Source organism: Phoca vitulina, unplaced genomic scaffold (genome assembly GCF_004348235.1).
Source record: "Phoca vitulina isolate PV1807 unplaced genomic scaffold, GSC_HSeal_1.0 scaffold99, whole genome shotgun sequence".
Classification (NCBI taxonomy): domain Eukaryota; kingdom Metazoa; phylum Chordata; class Mammalia; order Carnivora; family Phocidae; genus Phoca; species Phoca vitulina.
Window position 1 is genome coordinate 1,164,551 of NW_022589802.1, and position 13,606 is coordinate 1,178,156.

General features: G+C 39.0%; 1 long non-coding RNA gene across 3 annotated transcripts in view; it reads right to left on the reverse strand.

Moving 5' to 3' along the window:
• The window catches only part of LOC116627603, a 47,020-nt gene that overhangs the window by 14,212 nt on the left and 19,202 nt on the right, over positions 1-13,606 (reverse strand). For 2 of the 3 annotated variants that reach the window (XR_004298512.1, XR_004298513.1), the window contains exon 4: positions 8,275-8,330. The exons of the other annotated variant lie outside the window; for it this stretch is intronic. This is a non-coding gene — a long non-coding RNA (uncharacterized LOC116627603). The remainder of the gene's footprint in view (positions 1-8,274; positions 8,331-13,606) is intronic. 3 annotated transcript variants of the gene reach the window in all.

Genomic DNA, 13,606 nt, shown 5'->3' on the forward strand with positions numbered 1-13,606 from the left:
GCTCAGTCGCGGGTCTTTTGGAGGCTCTTTCCTGGACTATTATGCTGCCGACATCAGTTACCCAATCAGGAAAGCCATCCAAGACGGGGATGTGGAGATTGATTTCCCAAAGGTGAATTATGCCGACCTGGAAGATTCTGAGGAGGAGGCCTCCCTGGGCGGGGAGAGGCCCTGCAAGAAAATTCTCCCTGACCGCATGAGGGCTGCTCGGGACCGAGCCAACCAGAAGCTAGTGGACTTCATCGTGAAAAGAAAGGGAGCTGATCACCATCTTCTGGACATTGTCAAAGGCAGGAAAGAGTCCAGGTGGCTGGCATCATTTCTGAATTCAAGCAGGTACGTGATCTGCGTCGAAACATACCTGGAGGATGAAGACCAGTTGGATGTGGTGGTGAGACATTTACAAGAAATCTACAAACAGATAGACAAGAAAATGCTGACTCTGACAAGGGATGACAAAGTGAGTTTCGTTCTGGAAGTTCTTCTGCCAGAAGCAATCATTTGTTCAATTGCTGCACTTGATGGATTAGGCTACAAGGAGGCAGAACGGAAGTACCTGCGGGGGCCACCTGTGCGTTACCGGGAAAAAGAGCTATTTGATAAACATATCCTCAAGGAAGTGAGAAAGAGATCAGCAACAAGGGGCAAAGCTAAATAACTCCTCCTGTGCCCGCGCTTCAGCAGGGTGACCTCTCACTGCCCTGTCTGTATGAAATGTGTGATTCCTTCCTTTCTCTATGGCATGTAAATATGTTCTGTAAATCTGAGACCCCGGGAACATGCTGGATTCATTTTGGAGCAATCTCTAGCACTTATGGGTAGCACGGCCATCATCATTTCTGGTTCCCAAACGCTTCACAAACTAATTTGTTAGAATACTGCAAACAGTTCTACTTCCCTCTACTCCCTTGGATGTGTACTTGTCCAGGTGTTTTCATAATGTTGCTTTTGACAGTACTTCATATTTCAATATAGGATGCGCATTCTTTTTATTACATCAAGGACCCCTGGTGTCAGACATTAAGCAACAATCGTTTTTGAAATCCAGGATAGATGCTCACAGAAACTTCACGTGGATTTCTCATCCTTTTTGCGACGCCTCAGTGTAAATGATTGGATTCCTTCTTGAGATAATTCCTGAATTTGATCTGCCATGCTTATTTGTTTGGAAAAATAGCCCCGAGGGGTGAAGCCAACAGCAGAGATGTTTTCTACATATTGTCACTACCTTCAAATGGTTCTTGGAAAAGCAGTCTGGAATCCAAAGTCAATGGGTCATCTGCATGCAGTCCACAAGTGGATGAACGAAATCTCAACGGGCAGTAAACATTTTGTCAGCCTGTGCAAGACTGTTAACTCTTCGCTTCCCTAAGATTCCACTTAGGGAAGTAGCTCTTGTTCGGTGGCTAAGTGGTTTCCTAAAACAGACAGCCTCCTGGCTGTCCTCCTAACTGACTGGATGCTTTACACATAGAGGTTTATCCCCACGTGGAAGACAACGAGAGTAACCATACACACAGTTTAGCTATTTTAGACCTAGGAATTCAAGCTCACTGCTAGGAGCCCATCTAAGTGACACAAACTGTAGGGAAGCGTGCGCTTTGTCCTGGACCTGTGTCCCCTAAAACACGGTCATTTGTCTCATACCAAGCAAGCTTTCTCTTTTGACTTATTCATTGACTAGCCCTGACAGGTTCCAACAGTTATAACTGCAGGCTGGTAGGTCATTCCAGGCTGCTTGAGCAATAGATGGACGAGGACCTGGGAACTCAGAAATGGGCAACAGAAAATCTTCCATTTGGCTAAATATGGCTGTTGTCAGAATACAATGAAACACATCTCACTAAAAGATAAATTCTGAAGCCCATGAATTGCTATCCTAACTTGAAACAAGATTTTTTTGAGGAAAAAAAAATGTCAGAAAAGCTAGTTTACTTTTAAAACTTGTTGTGAAAATAAACACTAAAGGTTTAACACGAACCTGAGTGCATTTTTATTCTTAGAGGGAGTCAACTGTCACTCACAGGCCCACGTTATGTGTTCATGTGGCCGTGAGATGTGTGTGTGTAAAATTTGTAAGAGTTAGCTGTTTTGATTCACAACAAAACCATTGTATCTTTCACCTTGAACTTCTGTTTCATACTTTAGATTGTACAACTACATAGTTGGTGTCTCTAAATATGTATATATAATATATGTACATACACATACATACGTGTGTGCGTGTGTGTGTGTGTGTGTGTGCGCATACTATTTTGGAATTTCAGTGATTTAGTCATCATCTTTTAAAGTTTATTATGAATTTTCTTCTCACCCTAAATAAATACTCACTTTCATGCTTGCTTTCATCATTTTAGAAGAGGGCCTTCCAAATTGTGTAAGCTTCAGACCCACCAGAACCTTCTTTGGGCTCTGCCTGAGAGACACCAATGACTCCTGAGGCATTCTGCCTGGGCTAATCCACAGTGACATCTTCATGGCCCTGAAAAGTACTTGGAAACACACCATCTCCATGCTCTATGTGGACCTTGTACACTGGAACAACACACTTTAGTTCTTCCATAAACATTGTGTCTCTCTGAATCAAATATATCACTCAACTTCAGCCTTCTCATATAGCCGGATCTGGCTCTACATTCTAATATTTTCTTCACTATCTCATTCATCCATCCATCCATCCATCCACCCACCCATCCACCCACTCATCCATCCATCCATCCATCCATCCATCCATCCATAGCATTGTGAGTCAGTAGAGCAAGTAAGATGTGGTTTAAGACTCTGATCTGAGGATAAATTTCAGGTGCCATAGAAAGAAGATGACAATCTTGGGACCCAGGTGACAATCTAATTTCTAAGATGACTGTGATGCTCTACTTCACATTCTTAGTGAGAAATATTTATCGGCATCATGGATTGATTGCCTATATGTGAAACCAGAACCCTGGATTTTCCCATACTTGTGAGATTGTGAGTATCTCTTGGTTTGGGGTGAAGGGAGAGGACCTGGTCCCTCCTGGGGTGTCATTTGTGCCTGAGGCATTCACTGAAGAGGGCAACATGCCTAGAACACGCATCTCTTCTCCACTTGAACCAGGATCACATTTGGGGTGTGCAGCCGGATTTGGGGAGCTGGCTGTGTAGACTCTGAGATACCTCCCAGCATGAGCAGTTGTTAAGGTGGCTCAGAGATGGCCCTGAACTGGTTCTCTATCATGGGTGTGTGTGTGTGTCTGATGGGATAGCCCAACCTGTCACCCACCCTAACTTACTGGATCGAGGAGACCTCCTCTCCTGGGGTCATAAGGCAGATGGTGGAACATCAGGCCCTGACCGTAATTGTTGGTTGGCAGAGACGCATGGAGATGGAACGCACAGAATTTACGGTTCTCCATATTTACGTATGGATCTGACAAAGAAAAAGTGGAACCCCGAGACACACTAAGGTGGCGAGCATGAGAACACTGAATACCCAGAATCCCCTGAAACCTCACCTGGGCATTAGCAGCCCCCTAACTCTTGCTACTGGAGAAGCTTCCTTGTTCCTGGAGACCCTGCAAAGACCTCATCTAAGGCAGCCACCCAAACAGATGTTGCTTCTCTTATTCAACATTAATCTCTGCTAACTTCCATTACTATCGGACTAATAACAAGGGTAGGTAAGACTAGGTAAGGTGACAGCACAAGAAAAAAAAATACAGTTTGGTTTGGGTGGGAAATGCCTTACATTCAGAAGAAACTGTAGGACCTGGCTCATATGTACTTGCATGAAGTGAGATAATATATGTGCCAGTGGATTTTGAGAATGTTGGTCCCACAAGACAGGGAACAGAATATAAGTCAGTATGGAGAGAACTTATTAACGTGGGAGCACAGAGCTGTGACTCGGGGTTTGATGTCCTTAAAGGGGCCAACCCAGCCCCTTTGAGGGCCCCTATAATGTGCATATTATAGAAGCGTGGACAACAAACAGTCTACAGTAAATGACATGGAAATACTGGAACTTCCTAGGCAGAGAAAATTGAGGAACTGGCGAGAAGGTCCAGGGGAGTAGGTTTTTAGATACGACTTATAATGTGAGATCAGACGTCCTACCTCCAGCCTCTGTTTCTTTGGAGGGCAGAGAAATCACGACTCAAATAAGGAATGTGCTGGTGAAGTGGCACTGGCACCTTTGAAGAGCTCAGTGCTGACTCTCCTCTGCAAACCACTGTTGGAAGCAAGCGATGATGGCATGGAACTGGCAATCAATGGAGATGACAGCATTCTCAAAAGGCAGGGGCCCAATGGTGGCACAAAACTACCAGGGGCAAGGTGGGCATCATTACCATACCGGGCAGCAAGGCCAGGGTGGAGTCAGTCTCAGCTGACTGACCGGAATCTGTGGCAATATAGATAGTATAGATAGTAGGTAGTAGTGTTCTAGGGTCTGGATGTATGGACAGCTGGCTGGGGTATTACTTGATTCTCGTAAGGAAAAAAAAAAAAAATGAGAGCTGGTAAGCAGAAAGCTGATGCTAGCAACCGTAGTGGAAAACATTAGTCCCCCACCAAGTGTCGAGGTCTAAGTCAGCCCATGGGCCCAGAGCCTTGATTAAGGTGGAGGTCAGAAAAACCCAGCCAAGCCTTTCCCAAAAACCTGTGTCTATTTACCAAGGTAAATGTGCACTGTGGTAAGGAGGATACCTGCATTTGAAAAAAAAATATGGAATATGAGTTCTCTGCTTATAAAGGGGCTTCTGAAGTCTAGATAATAATGGACTTCTGCCTCATTTTAATCTGACAGGAAATCCAATGGTTCTGTGGATCACCCAGGGTTTTTTTTTTTTTTTTTCTCCAGGCTCTCAGTATATTGTTGGCAATCATGTACTTGGTAGGTGGCAGAATCTTCATATTAGCACAAGTGACATTATGTGGAAAGGCACACATGGAAGCCTATCAAGCTGCTATCTCCTTACAGTATAAGAAAATATAAGCAGTACTGATTCTATACTAAGAAAGGAGAGAAGAGTCAGATTACTAAAATCAGAAATGGAAGTGGGGACATTACTATTGGCCTTACAGAGATTAGGAAAAAAAAAAAGATGGCAAGTGAGCGCTATGAACAATTACACATCAAAAATTAGACAAGTTAGATGAAATGGACAATTTCCTGGAAACAAACAAAACTCACTCACGAGGAAATAGAAATTCTCAATAGACCTATAAAAAAATAAGGAGATTTAATCTATTATAAGAACCTCAGAACAAATAAAAGCTCAGGACTTGGTGGCTTCACTGGTGAATTCTACCAAATGCTTAAAGCAGAATTATAAATCCTTCTCAAACTCTCCTCAAAAAATAGAAGAGGAGGCAAAATTTCTAACCCATTCTATGAGGCCAACCTTACCCTGATAGCAAAGTGAGATTAAGACACCACAAGAAAAGTGCAGACTAATACCCCTTACGAATATAAATGCAAAAACGCCAAAAGCTATGCCAGCACACCAAACCCAGCAGTTTTCTTGATTAAAATAATTTTAATTAAAAAGATTATATATCATGACAAAGTGAGATTCATCACAGGAATGTAAAGGTGGTTCACTGTATGAAAATCAATATAATACACCACATTAATAAAATGAGGGGGAACAAACCACATGATTACCACAAAATGATGCAGAAAATGCATGTGACAAAATCCAATACTCTTTCATGATAGAAAGCATTCAGAAAACTAGGATTAGAAGGGAACTTCCTCAACTTGAAAATGGGCATTTATGAAGAACACACAGCTAATATCATACTCCATGATGGGTATTGAGAGCAGGTGTTGGGATGAGCACTGGGTGTTATATGCAACTAATGAATCGTTGAACACTACAACAAAGACTTATGATGTACTATATGTTGGCTAACTGAACATAATGAAATAAAAATAATGCAGAGATTATACAAAAAAAAGAATAAAAGCCTCCCCCTAAGACCACGAACAAGTCAAAATGTTCAGTCCTGCCATTTCTATTCAACATTGTACCAAACATTCTAGGCAGAGCAATTAGTTAAGAAAAAGAAATAAAAGGCATCAAATGTGGAAAAGAAGAAATAAAACTATTTACAGATGACAGAATCTTCCATATTAAAAAATCCTAAGAAATCCATTACAAAAGCTATTAGAGCTAATAAATGAATTCAGCAAAGTTGCAGAATACAAAATCAACACACAAAATCCAGTTGTGTATCCATATACTAGCAGTGAACATTCCGAAAATGAAAGTAAGAGGTGTGCCTGGGTGGCTCAGTCCATAAAGCATCTGACTCTTGATCTCAGGGTCCTGAGTTCAAGCCCCACTTTGGGCGTGGAGCCTACTTTAAAAAAGAAAAAAAAAAAAAGGAAACTAAGAAAATAATTCCATTTACAGTAGCATCAAAAAGAATAAAGTACTGGGTATTATATGCAGCTAATGAATCATTGAATACTACATCAAAAACTAATAATGTACTATATGTTGGCTAGCTGAACATAATAATAATAAAAAAATAAATTTAAAAAAAGAATAACATAACATAATAAAATTAAATAAAAATAAAAATAAAAATTTTAAAAACTAAAAAAAAAAAAAAAAAGTACTTAGGAATAAATTTAGCTGAGGAGATGCCAGGCTTGTACACGGAAAACTACAAAACACTGTTGAAAGAAATTAAAGAAGACCTAAGTAAATGAAAAGACACCTTGCGTTCATGGAATGGAAGATGTAATATTGTTAAGACGGCAACACTCCAAATTTATCTACAGTTTCCATGTGATCCCTATCAAAATCCCAATGTCCTATTTGTAGAAATGGAAAAAGTGATCCTCAAATTCATATAGAATTGCAAGGGACTCCAACACCAGAACAAACTTGAGAACAAAGAACAAAGTTGGAGGACTCACATTTTCCAATTTCAAAACTTACTTGTACAAAGCTACAGTAATTAAGGTAGTGTGGTATTGTCACAAGACTAGACATTTAAGCCAGTAGAGTAGAATCGAGGGTCCACAAATAAACACATACACATATGGTCATTGATTTTCGACAAGGGTGCCAAGACCATCCAATGGGAAAAGAACAGTCTTTTCAACAAACGGTGCTGCGACAACTGGGTGTCCACAAGCAAAAAGAAGGAAGCCGGACCCTTTTGTCAGAACATACACAAAAATCAACTCAAAAGGGATCAAGGACTTAAATATAAGAGCGAAAACCATAACCTTTAAAGAAAACATAGGGGTAAATCAAAGAAAAGGGAGGGGTAAATCTTCATGACCTTGGTTTTGGCATTGGTCTCTTAGATATAGCACCAAACGCACAAGCAACGAAAGAAAAAATACATAAATTGGACTTAACCAAAATTTTAGGATGAGGGGACACTTGCAAAAGAGTGAAAGGACAACCTGTAACATGGGAGGAAATATTTTCAAATCATGTACCTGACAAGGGCCTAGTATGTAGAATATATAAAGAACTCTCACAACTCAACAACAAAAAGACAACCACATTTTAAAATGGGCAAAAATGTGAATGTAGACATTTCTCCAAAGAAGATAAGATATACAAACAGCCAACAAGCACATGAACAGATGCCCAACATCATTAGTCCTTAGAGAAATGAAAGTCAAAACTACAATCAGGTATCATTTCACACCCACTAAGAATGCTATAATTTTTTTAAAAGGAAAATAATTTCTTCAAATAAATTTTCTGCCCCTCCCCTCTCTCCTCCTTCTGGGATCCTTATAATGCAAGTGTTATTATGCTCGATGGATGATGTCACTGAGTTCCTTCAACCTATTCTCATTTTTTTATTATTCTTTTTTCTTTTTGCTGTTCAGCTTGGTTGCCTTCCATTACCCTGTCTTCCAGATTGCCAATCCGTTCTTCTGCATCCTCTAATCTGCTATTGATTCCCTCTAGTGTATTTTTTATTTCAGTTGTTGAATTCTTCATCTCTGACAGGTTCTTTTTTATATTTACTCCATCTTTATTGAAGGTCTCACTGCCACAACATGGATGGGTCTAGAGGGTATAAGGCTAAGTGAAGTAAGTCAGATAGAGAAAGACAAATACCATATGATTTCACTCATACGTGGAATTTAAGAAACAAAACAAACGAACAACCAAAGTAAAAAAAAAAAAAAAAAAAGACAAAGAAAAAGCCAGACTCTTAAATACAGAGAACAAATTGGTGGTTACTAGAGGGGAGGTGGGTGGGGGGGGGACAGGTGAAACAAATAAAGGGGATTAAGAGTACACTTACCAATTGCAATGAGCAGTGAGTAATGTGTAGAATTATAGAATGATCATATCGTACACCTGAAAGTAATATAACACTGTACGTTAATTTTTTTAAAAAATAAAAGGAAAGGGGCTCCTGGGTGGCTCAGTCATTGAAGCATCTGCCTTCAGCTCAGGTCACGATCCCAGCATCCTGGGATCGAGCCCCGCATCCAGCTCCCTGCTCAGCTGGGAGTCTGCTTCTCCCTCTCCCTCGGCCACTCTCCCTCTGCTGCTCTCCCTGCTCGTTCTCTCTCTCACTCTCTCTCTCAAGTAAATAAATGAAATCTTTTTTAAAAATCTAAAAAACTTTAAGGAAAGGAAAATAATAAGAGTTGGCAAAAATGTGGAGAAATTGGAACCCTCATATATTGCTGGTGGAAGTATAAAATGGTGCAGCCACCATGTAAAACAATTTGGCGATTCCTCAGTAGGTTAAATATAGAACTACCATATGACTCATCAATTCCACCCTTACATATACACCCAAAATAACGGAACACAAGGGTTTAAACAAACTCTTGTACAAGAATGTTTATAGAAGCACTATTCACTATTCACAACAGCCAAATGATGGAAACATCCCAAATTTCCATCAAATGAAGAATGGATAAACAAATTTGGTATACCCATACAATGGAATATTATTTGGTCAATTAGAAGGAATGAAGTTCTGATATATGCTACAACACGGATAAACCTTAAAGACGTTATGCTGAGCACAAGATGCCAGACAAGAAAGACCACATGTTGTTTGATTCCACGTATATGAAATATCCAGAATAGGCAACTCGCAAGAGACACAAAACAGATTAGTGTTTGCCAGAACCTGAGAATTGGCGGAATGGAGAGTGACTGCTTAATGGGTGAGGGTTTCCTTTTGGGGTGATGAAAATGTTCTGAAGCTAATTAGTGGTGATTATTGCACAACTTTGTGAAAGTACTAAACACTCCTGAAGGATTAAAGTGGTAAATGTTACGTCAACTTTACCACAATAAAAAAGAAAGAGAAACAAGAAAAATATGGAGGAAGATCCTCTAGATTAAAAGGGACTTAAGAGACATCTCTACCAATCACAATGTATGGTAATTATTTGGTTTCTGATTCCAATAATCAAACTGTTTTAAAAAAAATTTTTTTTTTTTTTTTTTTTTACTGTTGCTTACTGTTGCTTAATGGTTTTGAATGGTTTTTAATACAATTGAAGAAACTTTATCACTAACTGGATATTTAACAATATTAAGAAATTATTTTTAGTCCCAATAGTTTTGTTTCCCTTGCCTGTGGAGACATAAATATGTTGCTAAGGCTGATGTCCAAGGGATTACTGCCCATGTTTTCTTTTAGGTGTTTTATAGTTTCAGGCCTCACATTTAGGTCTATAATCCACTTTGAGTTTATTTTTGTGTATGGTGTAAGAAGGTGGTCCAGTTTCATTCTTCTGCGTGTTGCTGTCCAGATTTCTCAGGACCATTTATTGAAGAGACGGTCTTTTCTCTATTGTATATCCTTGCCTCCTTTGTGATAGATTACCATATAAGCGTGGGCTTATTTCTAGGCTCTCTATTCTGTTCCAGTGAACAATGTGTCTATTTTTGTGCCAGTACCATACTGTTTTGATTACTATAGCTTTGTAGTATAGCTTGAAATCAGGAAATGTGATACCTCCAGCTTTGTCCTTTCTCAAGATTGCTGTGGCTGTTCAGGGTCCTTTATGATTCCATACAAATTTTAGGATTGTTTGTCCTAGCTCTGTGGAAAATACCATTGGTATTTTGAGAGGGATCGCATGGAATCTGTAGAACATTTTGGGTCGTGTGGACATTTAAACAGTATTAATTCTTCCAGTCCATGAGCATCATATATGTTCCCATTTGTTTGTGTCATCTTCAATTTCTTCCATCAATGTCTTATATAGTTTTCAGAGTATAGGTCTTTCACCTCCCTGGTTAAATTTGTTCCTACGTATTATTATTGTTGGTGCATCTGTAAATAGGCTTGCTTTCTTAATTTCTCTTCCTCCTTCTTCTTTATTAGTGTATAGAAACGCAACAGATTTCTGTATATCAATTTTGTATCCTGCAACTTTACTGAATTCATTTCTTACTCCCAATAGATTTTTGGTGGAGTCTTTAGTGTTTTCTGCATATAGTACCATGTCATCTACAAATAGTGTCAGTTGTACAGGCAAACACTATGCAGGTTCCTCAAAAAATTAGAAGTAGAAATACCAGTACTATGGTAAATAACAGTGGTGAGAGTGGACATCCCTGTCTTGTTCCTGACCGTAGAGGAAAAGCTCTCAGTCTTTCCCCATCGAGGATGATATTGGTCTTTCATATACGGCCTTTATGATGGTGAGGTATGTTCCCTCTATCCCTACTTTGTTGAGGGTTTTTATCAAGAATGAATGCTGTGGGGCACCTGGGTGGCTCCATCAGTTGAGCATCCAACTCTTGATTTCAGCTCAGCTCATGATCTCAGGGCCATGAGATTGATCCCCGTGTTGGGCTCATGCTCAATGCGGAGTCTGCTTGTCCCTCTCCCTCCGCTTTACCCCTCCTCTCTGTCTCTCTGTCTCTCTATATCTATCTATCATCTATCTATCTATCTATCATCTATCTAAAATAAATAAAATCTTTTCTAAAAAAAAGAATGGATGCTGTACTTTGTCAAATGCTTTTTCTGCATCTATTGAGAAGATCATATGGTTCCTGTCCTTTCTTTTATTAATGTGGTGTAGCATGTTGATTGATTTGTGAATATTGAACCACCCTTGCAACCCAGGAATAAACCCCATTTGATTGTGGTGAACAATTCTTTTAATGCACTGTTGGATCTTATTAGCTAGTACCTTGTTGAGAATTTTTGCATCCATGTTCATCAGGGATATTGGCCCGTAGTTCTCTTTTTTAGTGGGGTCTTTGGTTTTGGAATCAAGGTAATGCTGGCCTCGTAGAAGGAGTTTGAAAGTTTTCCCTCCATTCCTATTTTTTGGAAGTGTTTGAGAAGAATAGGTATTAACTCCTCTTTAAATGTTTGGTAGAATTCCCCTGGGAAGCCATCTGGTCCTGGACTTTCATTTGTTGGGACATTTTTTATAACTGATTGAATTTCTTTGCTGGTCTGTTCAAGTGTTCTAGTTGTTCCTGTTTCAGTTTTGGTAGTTTATATGTTTCTAGGAACTTATCCATTTCTTCCAGATGGCCCAATTTTTTGGCATATAATTTTTCATAATATTCTTTTACAATTGTTCGTATTTCTGTGGTGCTGGTTGTGATCTCTCCTCTCTCATTCGTGATTTTATTTATTTGGGTCCTTTCTCTTTTCTTTTTGATAAGTCTGGCTAGGGGTTTATCAATTTTATTAATTTTTTCAAAGCACCAGCTCCTGGTTTCATTGATCTATTTTACTGTGGGGGTTTTTGTTTGTTTGTTTCTATATCATTTATTTCTGCTCTAATCTTTATTATTTCCCTGCTTCTGCTGGCTTTGGGCTTCATCCTGTATTTATAGTAGCATTATCAACAATAGCCAAATTATGGAAAGAGCCCAAATGTTCATCGACTGATGAATGGATAAAGAAGTTGTCACTACACACACACACACACACACACACACACACACACACACACACAATGGAATATTATATATATAACATATATACATATCACACACACATATATATATAATGGAATATTATTCAGCCATAAAAAAGAATGAAATCTTGCCATTTGCAATGATGTGGTTGGAGCTAGAGAGTATTATGCTAAGCAAAATAAGTTAGTCAGAGAAAGACACATACCATATGATTTCATTCATATGTGGAATTTAAGAAACATAACAGATGAACATAGGGGGGAAAGAAGAGAGAGGCAAACCACAAAACTTAACTCTCTTAACTATAGAGAACACACTGAGGGTTGCTGGAGAGGGGAGGTTGGTGGGGGGATGGGTTAAATGATTGATGGATATTAAGGAGGGCACTTGTTGAGATGAGCACTGGGTGTTGTATGTAAGTGATGAATCAATAAATCCTACACTTGAAACTAATAATATACTGTATGTTAGCTAACTGGAATTTTCTTTTAAGATTTTATTTTTTTATTTGACAGAGAGAGATATAGCGAGAGAGGGAACACAAGCAGGGGGAGTGGGAGAGGGAGAAGCAGGCTTCCCGCGGAGCAGGGAGCCTGATGTGGGCCTTGATGCCAGGACCCCGGGATCATGACCTGAGCCGAAGACCGACGCTTAATGACCGAGCCACCCAGGTGCCCCAGCTAACTGGCATTTAAATAAAAACTTGGAAGAAGAAAACAAAAGAAGTAGAAATACTATATGATCCAGTAATTCCATTACTGGGTATTCAACCAAAGAAAATGAGAACACCAATTCAAAAAGATACACATCCCTATGTTCATCGCAACATTATATACAATAGCCAAGATATGGGAGCAACCTAAGTGTCCACTGATAGATGAGTGGATAAAGAAGATATGGTATTATATAAATATATATATATGGTATACACACACATATGTAATGGAATAAAGAAATGAGATCTTGCCGTTTATGACAACATGGATGAACCTAGAGGATATGATGCTAAGTGAAATAAGTCAGAGAAAGGCAAATACAATATTATTTCACTTACATGTGGAATCAAAAAAAAAAAACAAATGAATAAACAAAACAAACAGACTGATCAATATGAGCAATACAGAGAACAAATTGGTGGTTGCCAGGGGGAGGGGTGGGGGAGGGGAATAATAGGTGAAGGGGACTAAGGTACAAACTTCCAGTATAAAATAAATAAGTCAGGGAGATGAAAAGTATGACATAGGGAATACAGTCCACAATATTGTAATAATGTTGTATGGTGATGAATGGTAACTACAGTCATCATGGTGAACACTGTGTAATGTATAGAATTGTCAAATCACTCTGTTGTATGCCTGAAACACACTCTGTTGTGTGCCCAACATATTTTATGTCAGTTAAACTTCAATAAGAAACAAAGTGCAAGATAGACTAATGGATTTAGTGTAACACTGTGTGAAAATTTCAACAATAAAGTTTCAGATTCCACTTTGCTACTGTTAAAGAAATTACCCCTTGTTAAATTTTATATAGTTCCAAAGAAAATGTCCACAATATCTTGAAAGGCTCAAGCACTTCTCCTAGAATTAATGGACATCTCTAGAGAAAAGTGACCACAATATCAGGTTTTATTATTTAGATATAGTTCCTCTTTGAACATCTTGGCCTGAAAGTCTTTACTATCTTTTTATTTTATTTTATTTTATTATTTATTT